Raw genomic sequence first — 7,274 nt, forward strand, 5'->3', positions numbered from 1 at the left:
TGGTTGGTTTCCAAGAAGCCTCTAATGGTGACAATTGTGTGTGTAGTACTTACATCATTATTAACTTGTGGATTTTCCTATGCTCCATGTATTTCAACCTTTTGCAGGCATTATTCTTTTGATGCACTTAAATAGACTCTCATCTTCTTTAAAAAAAAAAAAAAAAGATGTGCTTTGGGGAACATCTAAATGTCCTAGGTTAGCTTTATATATTTCTAACCCTCGACTTAGATTCACCCATTTTCCCAAGGAGCTTTGGTATTTTGGAGGAGTGAGGATGGGAAATAGTATTTAAAGATAAGAATCTGGCCACCGAGGAAGCTCAGTCCTTCATTATTATTGTTGTTGCTAGGGCTTTTCCATGGACACAGCTAGAAATTAGGCATTTTTAGAAAAGATAAAGAATATTGATATGTTCTGTTTAAGTTAAGCTTATGGGACATTACTTTTCTTTTTTATATTTGTATTCCTCTTCCACTGATAATCATGGTTCCTAATGATATCAATAAACTTATTTGCTCAGTCGTATAATACGCCTATAATAGCTTCAAGACAACAAAAATATTATTACAACTAACTGAGTATAATTCAAGATCACTTTGCAATTCATTTTGTCTTTAGGCTACAATGATTAAGGATTTACAGTCAAAATATTCTATTTTGGAGTCACAGCAATTAATTTTCTGTATGGTTATATAAACAAATTAGCATAGAATTAGATTTAATTTTTTTGCGTTTTTTAACATTTTACTTTTTTATATAAAATATGTATATGATTTGAAAGGAATATTATAAAACCAGGTGTATTTTTAAGTCTAACTTCAATTCTGTCTTCTCTGTCCTGTGTTTCCTCCCTACACTTATAGGTAATCATTTTTGTTAGGTTTTAGTTTGTTCTCTTAATTGCTTTCTTTTGAAAATATAAACAATATGTGTACATGTATCCTTCCACCTTTTATACATAAATCAGCATATAAATGCTTAGAGAAGAGCAATGAATTAGGAGTTGGAAGAGCTGTGTCTTGGTTTTGCCTGAACTAGCTACTGAATATAAGACTTTGGAACACTTAAATCATCCTGTGGTTTGGTTCCCTCATCTGTAAAACAAGAGAAATCGCCCAGATTATTTTACAGTATTAGGACTCTATATTAGACAATCCCTATTTCTTGGGATATACAAATACAGAGATGTAAAATTTACCACACACACAAAAATACAACTTCACCTCTTGGCACAGTTAGCTCTGTTTATCCTAAACTAAATACAGGGCCACAGTGGGAAAAATCTGGGCAACCAGCGACCTTAAATTGATTTGAGGTATTTGTGTTCAGAATTTAGCTTTTAATTATGCAAATGGTTGTGTTATTACTACATTTTACTCATGCAAAAGTGGTAAATTACAGTCCAGTTTTCATAATTGGCCTGTCCCCTTCTCCCCTTCTTCCAGATAACTATTTTATAGTTTTTTTCTTCACATTAAATTCATATCTCCTTCCTCATCCACATATCAATGGATCATCTTACTTTTTTACATTTTCCGCACCCCCCCCAAATTTGAGGCCAATTTCCAAAAACTCCCATCACCACAGCTTCTTACTCATTTGCATCTATGCTTATTAACTTTCTCTTTTCTCCAGATGCCATGGAGAGAAGTCTCCCTCCCACTCGCTAGAGGGGCCTCCGCATATGTGCGTTACAGCTTATCCTTTCACCTACTCACTGATCTTGCTTTTCCTCAAGCACCATCAACTTCTCACTCTCTATTTTTTCCTACCAGATTAAAAAAATATGCAATTGGTCCTCCTTCAGTGCCATTTTGTGGTAGCGAGACCCGCAAATAAAGGGGAGCGCCAGGGCTGCGGCAGGAGGGGGGGCCTGGGGGGGGTGTGGGGAGTGCGGCCAGCGGGCAGCGCGGCCTTGGCCTATGTGAGTGGGTGGCACCGGCGTGGCCTCCAGCTGAGAGGATTCAAGATGACCAACGAGGAACCTCTTCCCAAAAAGGTTTGGCTGGGCGAAACAGACTTCAAAGTTAGGGCACGAGATGAGTTCATTCTAAGATGGAAACCATATGAAGCGTATGTCCAAGCTTTGGAGGGCAAGTACACAGATCTTAACTCTAATAATGTAACTGGATTAAGGGAATCTGAAGAAAAATTAAAGCAACAGCAGCAAGAGTCTGCGCGCAGGGAAAACATCCTTGTAATGCGACTCACAACCGAGGGGCGAGAGATGCAGGAGTGTACTAGGCAAATCCAGTACCTCACGCAAGTCCAGCAGCCTAGCGTTGCCCAACTGAGATCAACAATGGCAGACCCAGCAATCAACTTGTTTTTCCTAAAAATGAAAGGTGAACCGGAACAGACTGAAGACAAACTGGAACAAGCCCAAAATGAACTGAGTGTCTGGAAGTTTACACCTGAGAAGTAAACAAGTCACACCCCCCAATCAAGACTTCCCCCACAGCAACACTTCGAGAAAGCTGTGGTGGGACAGCCAAGTATCGGTTTCCACACCAAGACTCAGACTCTTTGAGCTCCCTAGCCACCTTCTTATACTATCCAGCTTGTAATGGTTAATGTAAAACTTAACCAGATGAACTTTGTGTTTCAGCTTTTTTCTCCTCCCCCTCCCCTTGCTTCAGAGGCCTGATGGTGTTGGACTATTCCCAAGAAGTAACCACCACCAAAAAAATTCCCCTTCTAGAACATGTAGACACTCGAGAATTGTTTCTGTTTGAAGAAAATAGAGGGAGAAACTGAAGTCTTAGGTCTGTGGCACACTGTGTCTTCAGACAGTTTGGAGGAATGAAAGCCTAGAGATTTAAAATCATGAACTAAACATGTAAAATTCCAGTAAGATGTAAAAATGGAATATGCATCGCTCTTAACCTTGAGCACAGTGACTTAGAGACACTGTATATCAGTTTTTCCAATAAGACGGTGGACTTCAAGACTGTTGTTGAACTTCTGGGTCAAAACTTAAATGAGCCAAACAGGCCAAAAGTTAATGGCGAAGTGTCGAATGCTTATCCAGGAGAATCAAGAGTTTGGAAGGCAGCTGTCCAGGGACGTATCACACAACTTGAAGCAGAGCTGGCTTAACAGAAGAAATACAGTGAGGAACTTAAAAGCAGTCAGAATGAACTGAATGACTTCTTCAACTTGATGAAGAAGAAGAGGGTTTGCAGAGCACCATTCTAGTTCTTTCAGCAACTGAAAGAGACTTGCCAACAGTTGGCTCAATACCAACAGCAGCAGTCTCAAGCTCTGGCCCGCAGTACCAGCAGGACTATGTCTTCTGAGCCTAAGGCCACAGGTAAACACTGCAGTCGGCTGGCCAACGGAACAAGTAATGGCAGATCCTCCCGGCAGAGGACGTCCGGGTCTGGATTTCACAGGGAGGGCGACACAGCCGAAGATGACTTTCCTTCTTCTCCAAGGAATGGTAACAAGGCCTCCAACAGCTCAGAGGACAGAACTGGCAGAGGAGGTAGTAGTTATGTAAATCAACTCAGTGCTGGGTATGAATGTAGACCCTCCCACAGGCAGTGAAAACTCTCTCACACACCACCCAAATGACATAGACTCCAATCATGACCCTCAAGAGGAGAAAACAGTGAGCGGGAAAGGTAACTGTCCTGCGGGTTCCCGCCACGCTCGGAATGGCTTGGACTCAAGTGTAAATGTACAGGGTTCAGTTTTGTAATATTTTTTCCCAGCAAATTTTTATACAGTGTCACTTAATTTGGGAGAGGATGCTGTCCAGAAAATTAATGCATACTTTTGTCACAATTTGCCTTTTATTGTGGGTGTGGTTCCCCTCCCCCCCTTTTTTTCCTTCCCCTTCTTTGCTTTAATACCTCTGCCACTTTGGAAATTTTAAGAGTTGATTAACTTTAATGTTCTTAAAAGGACATTTTGTGTAGGGTCAAGTTATTTTTATGTGAGTTAATGTGAAATTGTAAACGGAAATCTTTCCTTAAAGTATAACACAATAATGTCTGCATGAATCTGTGTCTCTCCTAGAACCTGTGCTGTGTAAGGGCATTCTTACTCATGCTGTTATGATACTTAAGCACCATTCAGACTTAGAGTAGCTGGGGGTTTATGACTGCCAAGTTTGCCCAGTATAGTAGTTTTATCACTAAAAGCTGGACTTGCTGATGGAGTCCTGTAGTAGTTTCAGTGTTAATACAGTTTTTCTACCATACATCTGTGCATTTTCTCTTTAGGAGAGTGAATGTTTAAGAAATTTGTGTGCATAGTTAATCAGCTTTTATGAACTGTTGTATCCTATTAATGCATATTGCTCTGTGATTCCAGTATATCTTATCTGTACTGACCAAACCTAAATAAAGATTTTACTATAACCACCACCAAACATATGTGTGTGTGTGTGTGTGTGTATGTGTGTGTATATATATATGTATATATATATACATATATATATGCAATTACTTTTCCCTTCTAAAAACACTCTCTTAAATCACCCCCCCCCATACTACCCTATATCATGGTCCCTTTGATAGCAAAACTCCTTGGAAAAGGAATCTATATGCTCACTACCTTCAACTGCTTTCCTTCCATACTTTCTCAAACATACGGGAATCTAATTTTTGCTCTCTATATAATTTCTCTTTTGCATAACCAGATGAAATCCTCTCATCTCTACCTTCAGAATGAACTAAGAATCCCAGTACTTCTTAACTTCCCAAATGCCATTAGCCTGGCTTACACCACTATTATTTCACACCTGTGATGTTAACAGAATCCAAACTGGTCCGCCTGTTTCTGACCTTGATTTACTGCTATCTATTCTCAAAATAGCTGCAAGATGTATATAGTTAAAACATATCCGGTTTTAACAGACCTCTCCTTTCTCTGATTAGTGCCCTCTAATGGCTTCCCACCTCAGAATAAAAACCAAAATAGCTATTATGAAGCTACAAGGCTCAGACATAGCTACAGTCATACATGTAGCTTCATTCATACATGTAGAATGTAGATCACACAAAGCTACATTCCTGATTACTTTTCTGACCTCATATCCCACTGCCTTCTCTATTATTTCTCCCATTCCAGCTCTTTTCCCCAGGACCTCCCCCCCCCACCCCCAGGACCTTTGAACTTGCTCTTCCCTCTGCCTGGAATGCTCTTTCTCTAGTACCTGCATTGCTTGCTTTCTCACTTCCTTCACATCTTTACTTTCCTGGCTACTCTATCTAAAACTTCAAACTTTGCCATTGTGTTAGTCAGCTCAGGCTGCCATAACAAATACCATAGACTGGGTGACTTAAAAAACAGGAATTTATTCCTCACAGTTCTGAAGACTGGAAGTTCAAGATCAAGGTGACATCAGGGTCAGTGTCTGCGAGACACCTCTTCCTGGCTGGTAGAAGCGCCTCCTTGCTGAGTACTCACATGGCCTTTCCTTGGTGTGTGCACACGAAGAGAGAGTGAACTCTCCTGTCTTCCTCTTTTTATAAAGGCAAATAATCCCATCAGGAAGCCACCCTCCTCATGATCCTACCTAAACTGAATTACCTCGCTAAAGCTCCACTTACTGAACTGATTGGAGGTGAATTTGGGGGGAACACAAACATTCATTCCATAATAGCTTTCTCCATTATATTTCATAGTCCCTGGTTTTATTTTTTCCTATACACTTGTCACCTTCTAAAATAGAATGTATCTTGCAGATTGTATTCCCCATTAGAATTATACCTCCATGAAAGCAAGAATTTTCAACCTTTTATTTATTGATTCTCTAGTACCTCAAAATATGCCTGGCACGTAGTAGATGCTCAGCAAATATGTGTTGAAAAAATAAGTGCCCAGAAGGCCTTAGAAGTTCAAGTAGGCTGTAAATATAAAAGAGATAGAACCTTGTAAGGGAGAATCTGCTCAACTCTGAAATAAACAATGTACTATGGGAAATCACTATATTATGTTCACATCCATAATTGTGAACATTTTAGCACTCAGTGAATTTTTGAATTAAATCCCTCTTAGAAAAGATATCTAATTGATAAAACTACAATGAATAAATTAGGCTATCTGAAAAGGGAGTAGTGAAATAATTTAAAATCCAATGCTGATATGGGCATCTGTTTATTATAAAACAAAAGCTTTTTTTCCTTTACTTTAGAATAAACAACTGTGACAAATTGGCTCAATATTTCCTTTAGTTATGCTCATAATATATTTTAAGCAACATAATAGGCTTACATTACCCATCTTGTTTTCAATATCCATATGGCAACTGTTATGTAAATGTTCTTTAAAAATAAATGATGCTGTTTAGTATACAATGTATGTTGTTTGCTACTAAAACCATGATTATGTGAAAGAAAAGAATCACTAAATCAACCTAAGAAAAGTATTAAATTCTAGGAGAACTATAAATAGGAAATAGCTGATACTATTAAACTAATGTCAGAAACACTTTACTTGAATTTATCAAGAAGGCATAACTTAGAAGTTTTAAGTTGATAATAGAACACATTTTCTGTTTTTGGAGAAATACAGTTTATGAAAGTCACTGAAAACTAGTTGTTACAAAACTGAAATCATATGATAGGAAATTATGAGTGAGGTAACCCAGTATGTTAGTTTGTTCCTCAAAAACCCAAATGAGTGTAATAAGGAGAGGAGCTCTTGCGGTTATTAATGGCTATTTTAAATATTTCAGAAAAAGTAACAAAGGGGTAGAAGTATTCTCAAAATTATTTTTATTTTGTGGATTTCAAGCTATAAGAATTTGGCATACTATTTGTAGCCTACTGAATTGGAAGAGCTTTATAAGATACTGTAATTACACAACAACATGTCAAGCAGTTAGAGACCACACTATAGATGTACCTGCATCTCAGGCAGACTCCTCTAAGGGATCCTTGAAATACTCTTTTTAACTTAAAGGTGTTCTGCCATACTCAGTTATGGACACGTAGAACTTTACCATGTAGTTTAATTCCTTTTTAAACCATGTGCAAGTGCAGATCTTGCAGGAATAAGGAGCTTTCCCATGGTCACATGAGCCAAGTTTTATGAGATCAGAACTGAAACCCATCATGTCAACCAGTTAGATTCACACATACATATATGTGTAATTTTATTTATGCAGCCTAACTTCATTCACAATGGGGACAGAGCCAAGTTCATACACATTTAATGATAAGTTCAGTGACATGAATATTTGGTTAGCATGTGATCTTCAACTGTTTCCTAGGGCACCAAATTTTCTTAGCAGCACTGAGAACCTGGGATGATAGTGA

General features: G+C 38.5%; 1 pseudogene; it reads left to right on the forward strand.

Annotated features, from left to right (window-relative positions):
* The first annotated feature begins 1,972 nt into the window (after positions 1-1,972).
* On the forward strand, positions 1,973-3,876 carry LOC116569394 (annotated as a pseudogene).
* Positions 3,877-7,274: the final 3,398 nt, after the last annotated feature.

Source organism: Mustela erminea, chromosome 11 (genome assembly GCF_009829155.1).
Source record: "Mustela erminea isolate mMusErm1 chromosome 11, mMusErm1.Pri, whole genome shotgun sequence".
Classification (NCBI taxonomy): Eukaryota; Metazoa; Chordata; class Mammalia; order Carnivora; family Mustelidae; genus Mustela; species Mustela erminea.